The 13,143-nt window shown below is 44.9% G+C and overlaps 1 protein-coding gene across 5 annotated transcripts in view; it reads left to right on the plus strand.

Annotated features, from left to right (window-relative positions):
* pitx3 (paired-like homeodomain 3) overlaps positions 1 to 13,143 on the plus strand; it is a 50,883-nt gene that overhangs the window by 4,980 nt on the left and 32,760 nt on the right. Inside the window, exon 1 of one of the 5 annotated variants that reach the window (XM_062058905.1) lies at positions 5,906 to 5,962. The exons of the other annotated variants lie outside the window; for them this stretch is intronic. The gene's annotated coding sequence lies outside the window, so the exon portion shown is untranslated. Of the gene's footprint in view, positions 1 to 5,905; positions 5,963 to 13,143 lie in introns of those variants that run through there. 5 annotated transcript variants of the gene reach the window in all.

Genomic DNA, 13,143 nt, shown 5'->3' on the forward strand with positions numbered 1-13,143 from the left:
ATCTTTTATACTTTATATTTTAGTCGACATAATTTACTGTACTTTTAATTGACTAAAATGTTGAGGAATTAAGTCAACCAGAACTAGACTAAAACTAAATCAATTTAGAGGATAAATATATGATTAAAACTAAAATACATTTTCATCCAAAGACTGACTAAACCAAAATCATAAACTGCTGCTTAACATACCTTCCTACTATATATATATATTTTTTACCATACCTTCTTAATATACTTTATCCTTTATCCTGGGGTTTTCTACCAGGGACCTGGGAGATTGAGGGTTCTACGAAGGATCTTAGCTGCTCCCAGTATTGCACTCTTCTGCATGGAGATGTCAAATGTTGTCCCTGGTCTCTGCTGGAGTCAGCCACCCAGCTTGGGGGTTACTTCCCCCAGTCCCACGTTCACTACTGGAACCACTGTTGCCTTCACATCCGACATTTTCTCCAGCACTTCTTTTAGTATCTGGTATTTCTCAAGCTTATTGGTTCCTTTTTCCGGATGTTGATATTGTTCGGGATTGCTATATCTCTCACTACCGCTGTTTTCTGATGTTTTTTTCCACCACCACTATATCAAGCATCACCTTTTTGTCGATCCAGATCTAGAAGTCCCACAGGATCTTGGCCTGGGTGTTATTAACTAAATGATATAGTTATATTATATTATAACAGAAATACAATACATGGGGTAGACAGGACAGGAGGCTGATGGGGGGGAGAGAAAAAAAAAACCTCTCTCAAACTGTGCTCCCGTAGGGGGCGTAGTGTGGGACTGGTGTCCATGGATGCGTGTGTCCATAAGCCTGAGATAGCACTTCGTCTGGAGACACAATCTTTGTGCCTCATTCTACAGTGTTATCACAATAATACAGTGGGTTGTTATGGAGACGACAATGATTTAGTCCCAAATAGTCAACAATGGGCAGGTGTCCATAAGGGAAGAAGGAAGGAATTTCAGAGCATCTCAATGCAGCGATCTCCTGGAGGGGTTTCCAGCAGCAGTCTTGGCAAGGCGAAATGCAGATGCAGGATGTGTGGGTTATCACGAGTCGATACATTCCATTACTTGTCTAATCTATTTGTCCGTTCCTGGTCTTTAAATACATTATAATTTCGTGGAGCAGAGCGGAAAGTTTCTCCGAGATGTTATATAATTTGCAATTTAGTTTAGAGTGCCTACAGCTTTGCCCATCCCGTTCATAATGTCGGGCAGCTTCTGGGTGCCTTGAATGACAGCCCTCGTCTTCCAAATTTGTCGATACTTTAATTTCCCTTAAATGAGAGAATTGCCAACCACACGACCCTCCACTTCTCCCACGCGTCATCGTGTATCCAGCAGCAAACGGTTCGTCAGGACACAGAGGTTACCTTGAGATTCTCGAGAAAATCTTGTCAATTGTGTTGAGAGACCAGTCGATCGATTTCATATTTCCCTTTGAAGAACAGTGCAGAGAAAAGCTCCAAAAAGTTGAAACAAAATGAGACAAGACGAAGAAGCAAAGCATCGAAAGAAAAGGAGAATGAAGGAAATCGTCCACCTTCGTTGAGAGCAAGCAAGACAGGTCATTCCTGGGGGCCATCTTCTTGATGTATTCCTGGAGGCCTGTTGTTTCCTCTTGTGCCTGTGACACTAGCCTGTCCTTTGCCCCCCTCCCTTCGTTGTGTGTATAGCCTCAGCATGCTGAACTTAGGGTGGAAATCTCCATGCATTGATATCAGTGACTTGCATCTGTTCCAGTGTCCAGGGTAATATGCCAGCTGGGTGTCTGATCACTGGTAGGGCATAGGTGTTAATGGCCTGGATCTTATTCTTGCCTTTCAGCTGGCTCTTCAGGATCTTCCTCACTCCCTGTAGATATTTGGCTATGGCTAATCTCAGACCTGCCTTTTTATGTTTACCATTGGCCTGTGGGATCCCTGTCTGTTATATTGCCTTCAGGTAGTTCAACCCCTTTAGTTGTGATCATCTTCCCTCGCTTGGATATCATTCACCCACACATATTTAGTCTGAATGGCATTCCGATGTCATTGCGGTATATTTTTGTAAGGTCAATCAGGTAGTCTGTGTCAATCTTGTTCTCGGCATACAGCTTGAAGTTACTCATGTAGAGGAGGTGGCTTATTCTTGTTTCACTTTGGAATGGATACCTGAAGCCACTCTTTGTTATGATCTGACAGAGAAAGTTTTGGCCTATGAAGAACAGCAGCGGGGACAGGGCATCTCCTTGGAGTTTCCAGCATTTGATGCTCACCTGAAATTGGCTTTGAGTTGGCCTCCAGAGTTGTCATTTTAAGGACTCAACGTGTTCTTGATGAAGGTTTTTAGCGTCCTGTTGGTATAAGATACTTTTCAACTAAAACATCTCAAATATATTAGATTTAAAGCAGCCCTATTATGAAACAACTACTTTTCTTACCCATAGGTATCTGCTTATGTGTATTTGGGATTTGCATAAGTCCCGAAAATATGAAATCAAACCGTGGAGGAATTGCGGATAAATATTATTAAAACAATCTTGCCTTTCTTTATACTTTCTCCAAACGGTCTGTTTGTAATTTGCTCTGAATTGTGACGATTATCCATATGTGGTAGAAATTTACGCAAACATCCTTGTATGAGTCAGCCATTTTTAATTAATGTAGGAATGGGTGTACCACAACATGTCCAAATGAAACGAATGAAGGAAAATGTTCTGTTGTTGGTTGCTTTAACTAGCGCAAGTCGCTACACAAACTTTCAGCCTCATTTGAAGATACAAGTGCCTTACTTTTAGCTTTTATGATTCATGGCAATGTGCCTTCAACTGTGAAGAAGTCGCTTCGAGTGTGGGCTAAGAAGGTTCCTGCTTCACCCACAAATAATCACAAAAAGATGAATTTTCCAAAAGACTAATTTTAATGGCGAGCTCAGCGCCTACAATTTATTGCAATGGAGAAGACAATGAAACGGTAATTAATTACAGTACAGTAGGTTAGAAATGTGTGAACGATACGTTAGTGACGTTGGCTTGATTTGTTGATCTGTTAGCTTAGGCCATGTCTACACAATGTCGTTTAACCCCTTAAATGAATAATTATTTAGCCTAAACCCCGTTTCAGCCACACTAAACCATCGTTTAAGGTCCCCCTCCTCGGACAAATTTTACACGGGTAAGTCAGCCATGTAATTCTTGAATCTCCGGCACTTAGCTTTGTATGGACTCATTGATCGTTTACAAAATGAGTTTGGAGAGGAAGTGACGCCAGAAAGAACACGCCAACACAGGAAGTGACGTCAGAAAGAACACGCCACAGCCAGCTTCATAATTAAGCGGTTTCGTAACTCAGAGCTAACCGCTGGAAATATGAAGGCGAGTCAACCAGAAATGCCCATGTTTCTCCTTCTTCTACATGTACAGACGCTTTTGGAAATCACACATGAATACCTTAAGAGAAAGTGTTTGCAGCTATTTGGGATACAACACTTCTCAGACGGCAAGAGAACTTTCCAATGCACGAAAAACTTTGTCCATTTGTCGAAGGAGAGTCAACGAGAATGCGAGCTCCCATGGATGTGATAAGTGAAGTGAAGTGAATTATATTTATATAGCGCTTTTCTCTAGTGACTCAAAGCGCTTTACATAGTGATAAAAAAGGTAGCATGTGCTTTGGATTACCTGGCCGTCGAGGGAAAACTAACTACAGAAAACGGCGAATGCTTTTGAACTGGCAAAGCAGACTGTATCAGTTATTGTCCGCCATGTATGTTGCCGACTCAACGTCTAGATCCAGAGTATATAAAGTCACCAAAAACGAATGGACAATGAAGGTGAAGGCAAAAGAGTGAGGAGTGTCCTGACCAGATATCTAGATCCATAGTTTGATTGATGTAAAATGTTCTTTATCACATTGTTTACATGTCTAATAAAGATTTGATTAATTTATGATGGCTCTGGTGTGATTCACTACAATAGGGCCCCACAGCACACAGGATTCTAGTTAATTGAAATACCACAACACTGGATATTGTTCAGATGAGTTACATTTAAGAACTTGCACACAAAGCAACACTGGATGTGACTATGATGTGCGCATTTTCCGCGCATGCGTATTAGTTTGCGTTGCGCCGGCGGACGGAGGTGGCTGGGGGTCTAAAACTGTGGCATTGTTGTGTGTGGACACGGATAACGTTAGGTGGGATTTACCCTAGATAACCTTAAACGGGGCCTTAGTCCACTGTAAGACAATTGGGTCACCATCCTGCGGCAAAAAGTATAGGGATTTTTCATTAAAAAAATACTTTTAATTGGTTCAGTGTCTACTATGTTTGGCGATGGACCAGTTAGTAATATAATCCATTATTACATTCGCGATTGTAGTATAGCGCACTGTAAAGTTGGCCTGAGCCTATTGTTTGCAAGTGGTCAAAGTAGCAGCAGTATTAACATGACATAGAATATAAAATAATTGTATTCTTAATATACACATGTATAAGTCCAGGATCTAGCATTGGAGAGAAAAAGACTCCGTAGAAGTTTAACTTCAGCCAGCGTATTGTACCGGATTTGTAGCCGGGCTTCCTGTCTAGTTGAGCCAACAACAAACCATGGTGAGCCGTTGGTCTCACTATAACATCTAGGATGTTGTGTTGTAGGGAAAGTCAACAAAAAATTGGATGGTCGGTGGCAATCACAGGTGTCCATATTCTGTATGGTCTTGGCAAAAAAACTAAACAAAAAAAACCCTACTAAACAAGGCTCCCGGGGCTGGGACGAAAGTGCAGTCAGCATGAGGGGGCTTGGTAAGGAAGGCTTCATTTAATTTACATTTAACAACTCTGCCTCTCAAAACGAATCGTTTTGGAAGGCAGCCAAAAAATGGCTTGAAGATAGGTCTGTACAGCGAAATCTATACAACATTTTGACCAAAGAACCATTATTACATGTTATGTAGACCATAATGAAGTGTTTAATCTGAACCTTTTTTAATATGACCCCCTAATTGTTATTGACGTCACCTCCGACTCATGTCCCGCCCCATAAATATGCGTGGTGGTTAAGCCAGCTCTGTTTTAGCCAGCTCTGTACCATTTAGCCTTTCTCGAAGAAAAAATGCCCCATGCTTTTTTTTTCTTACCAATGATTGTCACACACACACTAGGTGTGGTGAAATTTGTCCTCTGCATTTGACCCATCCCCTTGTTCACCCCCTGGGTGAGGGGAGCAGTGGGCAGCAGCGGTGCCGCGCCCCATTTTTGGTGATTTAAACCCCAATTCCAACCCTTGATGCTGAGTGCCAAGCAAGGAGGTAATGGGTCCCATTTTTATAGTCTTTGGTATGACTCGGCCAGGGTTTGAACTCACAACCTACCGATCTCAGGGCGGACACTCTAACCACTAGGCCACTGAGTAGGTATGCTTGTGTTGTTTTCGGTTGTACGAATCGTTTAAATCACGAAAAAGGATAATTTTTTCTTCAGAGTTCCTCGAGAGGTAATTAAAAAGAGAGGAATAGTGCAAGATTTTACGAAACGACATAAAAAAAATATGCAGCTCACACTGCAGTCGAAGGGAGCAGAGTCGAAGAATGCATGAGTTTGCAGCGATCACTCCATTAAAGGTGTGTTTGATATACTTTTAATGTTTATTATTTCCCATTTCTATCCATCCATCTTCAACCGCTTATCTGGAATCGGGTCGCGGGGACAACAGCTCCAGCAGAGACCACCAGACTTCCCTCTCCTGAGCAACATTTGCGACTTCCTCCTGGGGAATCCCAAAGCGTTTCCAGGCCAGAGAGGAGATGTAATCCCCCCATCTGGTCCTTCGCCTGCCGCGGGGTCTCCTCCCAGTGGCACGTGCAACGAGGACCTCCCTAGGGAGACGCTCGTGAGGCATCCGCACGAGATGCCCGAACCACCTACGCTGGCTCCTTTCCAAGCGGAGGAGCAGCGGCTCTACTCCGAGTCTCTCTCAGGTGACTGAACTTCTCACCCTATCTCTAAGGGAGATGCCAGCCACCCTTCTGAGGAAACTCATTTCGGCCGCTTGTATCCATCCATCCATCTTCTTCCGCTTATCCGAGGTCGAGTCGCGGGGGCAGGAGCCTAAGCAGGGAAACCCAGACTTCCCTCTCCCCAGCCACTTCGTCCAGCTCCTCTCGGGGGATCCCGAGGCGTTTCCAGGCCAGCCGGGAGACATAGATCGCTTGTATCCGTGATCTTATTCTTTTGGTCATGACCCACACTTCATGACCATAGGTGAGAGTAGGAATGTAGATAGCTCGGTAGACCGAGAGCTTTGCCTTCTGACTCAGCTCTCGTTTCATCACAACAGTGCGGCAGAGAGACTGCAATACTGCCCCAGCTGCTCCGATTCTCCGGCTGATTTCCTTCTCCATCTTTCCCTCACTCGTTAACAAGACCCCGAGATACTTAAACTCCTCCACCTGGGACAGAGTCTCGTCCCCTACCCGGACTGTACAAACCATCGGTTTCCGGCTGAGAACCATGGCCTCAGATTTGGAGATGCTGATCCTCATTCCAGCCGCTGAACACTTGGCTGCGAACCGATCCAGTGAGAGCTGAAGGTCACGAACCGAAGGTGCCATCAGGACCACATCATCTGCAAACAGCAGTGACGCAACCCTTAGCCCCCCGAGACGTATACCCTCCCCGCCATGGCCACGACTCCGCCTAGAAATCCTGTCCATGAAAATCACAAACAGGGTAGGTGACAGAGCGCAGCCTTGGCGGAGACCAACCCCCACTGGAAAGGGATCCGACTTACATCCAACCACCCGGACACAACTCTCGCTTTGGTTGTACAGAGATTGGATGGCCCTCAGCAGGGTTCCCCTCACTCCGTACTCCCTCAGCACCTCCCACAAGATCTCCCGGGGGACCCGGTCATACGCCTTCCCCAAATCTACAAAGCACATGTATACTGGATAGGCATACTAACAGGCCTTCTCCAGGATTCCCGCAAGAGTAAAGAGTTGGTCAGTTGTTCCACGACCAGGATGGAATCCACATTGCTCCTCTTGAATCTGAGGTTCGACTATCGGCCGGACCCTCCTTTCCAGTACCTTGGCGTAAACTTTCCCAGGGAGGCTGAGTAGTGTGATACCCCTGAAATTAGCACACACCCTCTGGTCCCCCTTTTTGAAAAGGGGAACCACCACCCCAGTCTGCCACTCCCTCGGCACTGTCCCAGACTTCCCCGCAATGCTGAAAAGGCGTATCAACCAAGACAGCCCATCAACACCCAGAGCCTTCAGCATTTCTGGACGGATCTCATCAACCCCCGGAGCTTTGCCACTGTGGAGTTGTCTAACTACCTCAGTGACTTCACTCCGAGAGATCGACGTCGATCCCCCATCATCCTCAGGCCCTGCTCCTATCAGGGAGGGTGTGTCTGATATATTTGGGTTCAGGAGTTCCTCAAAGTGCTCTTTCCAACGCCCTACGACTTCCTCACTTGAAGTCAGCAAAGTCCCATCCTTGCCGTACACAGCTTGGATGGTTCCCTGCTTCCCCCTCCTGAGGTGCCGTATGGTCTTCCAGAACAGCTTTGGTACCGCCCGATAGTCCTTCTCCATGGATTCCCCGAACTGCTCCCACACCCTCTGTTTAGCCTCGTCCACAGCCACGGCCGCTGCCCTTCGGGCCCGTCGGTGCCTTGCAACTGCCTCCGGAGTCCCTTGGGATAACATACCCCGGTAGGACTCCTTCTTCAGTCGGACGGCTTCCCTGACCACCACTGTCCACCAGGGTGTTCGAGAGTAACCGCCCCTTGAGGCACCTAAGACCTTCTGGCCACAGCTCGCAGCTGCAACTTTAGCATTAGAGGCTTTGAACATTGCCCATTCCTGTTCAATGTCCCCAACCTCCACAGGGATGGCAGAGAAGTCCCGCCGGAGGTGAGAGTTGAAGTCCTTCCGGACAGAGGACTCCTCCAAACGTACCCAGTTCACCCGCACTACACGCTTGGGTTTACCAGGACTGTCCAGAGGTTCCCCCGCCATCTAACCCAACTCACCACCAGATGGTGATTTGTTGACAGTTCCGCCCCTCTCTTCACCCGAGTGTCCAAAACATACGGCCTCAGATCAGCTGATACGATTACAAAATCGATCATTGATCTTTGGCCTAGGGTGCTCTCGTACCAGGTACACCTATGAGCATCCTTATGCTTGAACATGGTGTTTGTCATTGCAAGTCCGTGACTAGCACGGAAGTCCAATAACAATCCACCACTCAGGTTCAGATCAGGGAGACCGTTCCTCCCAATCACGCCAGTCCAAGTATCACTGTCATTGCCCACGTGCGCGTTGAAGTCCCCCAGCAAGACTATGAAATCCCCTGCCGGCGCCCCATACAGGACCCCATGCAAGGTATCCAAGAAGGCCGAATACTCTGAACTCTTGTTTGGTGCGTACGCACAAACAACAGTCAGAGTTTTTCCCCATCCAACCCTAAGGCGAAGGGAGGCGACACTCTTGTCCACCGGGGTGAACTCCAACGTACAGGCACTCAGCCGGGGACTCGTGAGTATCCCCACAGCCGCCTGTGCCCTCACACCCTGAGCAACTCCAGAAGTGAACAAGGTCCATCCCTTGTCCAGGAGTGTGGTTTCAGAGCCCTTGCTATGCGTAGAGATAAGCCCCACCAGATCCAACCGGTAGCGCTCCACCTCTCGCACCAGCTCAGGCTCCTTCGCCACCAGCGTAGAGACGTTCCACGTCCCGAAAGTCAGCCTCTGCTGCCCCGAATTGGTCCGTCTGGAGCCTCCACTTTCACTGCCATCCACTTGGCAGCGCACCCGACCCCACTGGTTCCGACCGCAGGTGGTGGGCCCACGTGGCGGAGAAGATGGTGTGTCCACGTAGCTTCTTTGGGCTGTGCCCGGCCGGGCTCCGTGGCTAGCCCGGCCACCAGGCTCTCGCTGACGATCCCTACCTCCGGGCCTAGCTCCGGAGGAGGGCCCGGGCTTCCTCCGGGCCGGGTAACGCATCCTCTTTTAGTTTGGTTCATGGGGGGTATCGTAACCCTGATGGGGGGGCATTCGGGTGCTACACCTTGCCCAAGGGTGACCCAAAACTATGTAAAGCAGGGGCGTTCAACTCCCTGAGGCTTAATACAAGCCCACATACCCATACCCATTTAAGTATTATCTTGATATTGTTTGTGGTTCTTAAACACGTTTGCTCCGAGTGTTTCGAATGCACCAACTCAGCGAGTCTAAATCAAAGAAAGCAAATGTCAGCAAAACCTCAAAGAGTTAAGCTTTTTATCAAGAGCAACAATCATAAATTAATCTTTCAGCACATACACAATGTTGACATCTATAGTTATATTTTGATAAAGACTACCTGCTTTTTGCAGGAAGATTTAAGCTTTTTATGTACTAAGATAGTTGGCACGGTGCTTGCTGTACAACAGCCATCTTAGCTTTTTTTCCAGGAAGAAGTCACGCGTCGGAATACAAGCAATTGAAAGGACAGTGCAGTCTGAAGCTGAGGTAGTGAAAAATAAAACAGTGTTGGTAGGTTACATTCCTGAAATGCACGGTGATGAAAACCTGTCACTGTGTGTGTTAGTCTGTAGTTCTGGGGATTCCCACAAAAATGAGGCTTTATTGCTGGTTACCTCCGCCAAGAGGTATACTGTATGTCAGTGTTTTTCAACCTTTTTAGAGCCAAGGCACATTTTCTGCGTTGAAAAAATCTGGAGGCACACCACCAGCAGAAATCACAAAAAAAAACGAAACTCAGTTGACAGTAAAAAGTCATTGTCGCAATTGTTGGATATGACTTTAAACCATGGCCAAATTTGGCCCGCCGTGTAATTTCATTTGGCCCTTGAGGCAATATCAAATTAACACTAGAGCTGGCCCGCCGATTATATACAGCGGCGGTGCTGCGGTAACACCCCCCCCCCCCACCCCCCCAACCCCGCCCACCTCAACCGACGCACAGGGGGGGGGGTGTATATTGCAGCCCGGAAGAGTTAGTGCTGCAAAGGGTTCTGGGTATTTGTTCTGTTGTGTTTATGTTGTGTTACGGTGCGGATGTTCTCCCGAAATGTGTTTGTCATTCTTGTTTGGCGTGGGTTCACAGTGTGGCGCATATTTGTAACAGTCTTAAAGTTGATTATACGGCAACCCTCAGTGTAACCTGTATCGCTGTTGATGAAGTATGCGTTGCATTCACTTGTGTGTGCGTGCAGAAGCCGCACATATTATGTGACTGGGGCGACACGTTGTTAGAATGGATGAAAAGCGGCCGTGACGACAGCTCGTAGAGGACGTTAACAGCAGAGCCTTTAAGCCACGCCCCCAAAACTGTGGTCTACGAGATATAATGACTGATGAGCCCCGACATTAATGAACTAGCATCCAAGAAAAGATGCCAGGTATCTGGCTTGGGCACATCAGATTAGATGAGTGTGTTGCAAACTGAGCAGTTTAAAGTCCTGAGTGGTTGGTTTATTCATTGTTATTTTATTTTCAAATTTATTAGCCTGTGGAAAAAGTTAATGTTGATATTTACCTCAAAAGGCTGCAAATAGAAAAGAGGCATTCAATTTTTATTTAAATTGTATTTGATATGCCATTGATATTTTTTAATTATAATTATTATTATTTGAAACTTGATTTTGCATGGCACTATAAAGGTATATAAGCCTTGCTTGTACAATATTCAATGCAAAACTTGTTTGGGTCCCTATTAAAAGGTTAATTTGTTCAACCTTGGCCCGCAGCTTTGTTCAGTTTGAAATTTTGGCCCACTCTGTATTTGAGTTTGACACCCCTGCTTTAAACCATAACCAAGCATGCATTACTATAGCCTTTGTCTCAAAGTAGGTGTACTGTCACGACCTGTCACATCACGCCGTAGGAGTTTTTTTTTGCTGTTTTCCTGTGTGTAGTGTTTTAGTTCTTGTCTTGCGCTCCAATTTTGGTGGCTTTTCCTCTTTTTTTAGTATTTTCCTGTAGCAGTTTCATGTCTTCCTTTGAGCGATATTTCCCGCATCTACTTTGTTTTAGCAATCAAGAATATTTAAGTTGTTTTTATCCTTCTTTGTGGGGAAATTGTTGATTGTCATGTCATGTTCGGATGTACATTGTGGATGCCGTCTTTGCACCACAGTAAGTCTTTGCTGTTGTCCAGCATTCTGTTTTTGTTTACTTTGTAGCCAGTTCAGTTTTAGTTTCGTTCTGCATAGCCCTCCTTAAGCTTCAATGCTTTTTCTTAGGGGCACTCACCTTTTGTTTATTTGTGGTTTAAGCATTAGACACCTTTTTACCTGCACACTGCCTCCCGTTGTTTCGGACATCTACAAAGCACTTAGCTACCGGCTGCCACCTACCGAGATGGAAAAGTATTACACAGTGACTCTGCTGAGCTTTAGACAGCACCAACACTCAACAACAACACATAATTTTCAGACTATAATTACTGGTTTGCAAAAAATATTTTTAACCCAAATAGGTGAATTTAGATAATCTCCCACGGCACACCAGACTGTGGTTGAAAAACACTGCTGTATGTAGTAGCTGGGGGTTGTCTGTCTGTCAGCTAGCAAAATAACTCAAAAAGTTGTGGGCGGATTTTGATTAAATTTTCAGTAAATATCAGAAATGGTATAACAAACATTTGATTATATTTTGGGCTTTATTTGGCTAATTTCTACACTGTAAAATCCAATAACAGTCCTAAATCAGAATCAACTTGAATAAACTTATTGTCCAAAATCTTCAACTTAGTTTATTCTGTCTGGTAGAATGTACAGGAAACCACTTTACTATTGTTTTAAATACTGTTAACGCACAATAATCTAGTTAGTAGTACAACTGAAGCTCAAAACCGCTGCAAAATACCATGGCAAAACTACATACAACAACAAAGGAGCAGGGAAGAAAACAAAGAAGAAGAAAGTGTTTACTTTCCACCACTTGGAAAGTCTTGATACAAGATGACAGGAAGAGAGAAGAAGATTAGAAGCCCGACATACTCCTTCCCCACTTGCCAATACAGGTACATCTGAACCACGAGGTAAGTTGTGTTGTAGGCAACTTATATTGACTCAATTGGTGGTATTCACCTGACGTCACGTCTGGCTCATAAAATATGTGAGTCTCGAAGTGGTGAGCCATCTGTTGTCATAGCGTTTTGGGCGGCATTTTGCCTTTCTTGAAGAAAAATGCCATATACTTGCGTTGTTTTAAGCTTTTGGAACCGTTCAAATTGCGAAAAGAATAAAAGTTTCTTCAGAGTTCTTTAAGAGGTAATCAAGAAGGGCGAAAGATGTCAAGATTTTACACAAGACAATGAGAAAAGTGGCAAGCACTCCAGAAAGAAGTATAAACTTATAATATATGCCCCCTTTAATAAAGATTTGTTTGATATACTTTTTATGTTAACACAATTCTGGACATTATTTGTATTTTATCATATTTTGGAGTTCTTAAAACACATGCTTGCTACAAGTGAAGTAGAGTGAAGTAGTGAAGCACTAACTTGGCAAGTCTAAATAAAAGAAAGCAAATGTAAGCAAAACCTAAACGAATTAAGCTTTTACGAAAGGCAGCAATCATAAATTAAGCTTTCCGCACATACACAATGTTGAGATCTATAGATATATTTTGCCTAAGATGGGGAAAAACACGAATACTCCTCAACGGTACGTGCAACAACTATAAGGCAACTAACATGGCTGTAGACGCGAAGTCAAATCATGAAATACAACATTACCCGAGCAAAAATTATGCACGATTTATCTGGGAGAGTTTTGATACCAATTTCCTTGACCCAGCCACACACAAAAAAAGTTGTAGACCTCTATTTTGTTCCAAGTTTTCATCTGTTTTGTCGTGCAGAATGACGTTTGGAGCACCAGATTCTTCAATATGTCTGGAAACGCGATCGACGGATAATCCTTGAGATCACTCGACACATCTTGTCTTGATAACATACAGGGATAGATTCCATTGCATAGTTAGATTTTTTTTTTGTTCGTATCTGCTTTTAATTTGGTAAGACCCCTTGCGTACTCAGATAGTTTGCACTGTGTTTGCTGCACAGTAGCCATATTGGTTTGGTGGCCCACCACTTTGTTCGCGTCCATGGCCCCACCATGGACTGGACTTTCGCTG

This window comes from Entelurus aequoreus, linkage group LG09 (assembly GCF_033978785.1).
Source record: "Entelurus aequoreus isolate RoL-2023_Sb linkage group LG09, RoL_Eaeq_v1.1, whole genome shotgun sequence".
NCBI lineage: Eukaryota > Metazoa > Chordata > Actinopteri > Syngnathiformes > Syngnathidae > Entelurus > Entelurus aequoreus.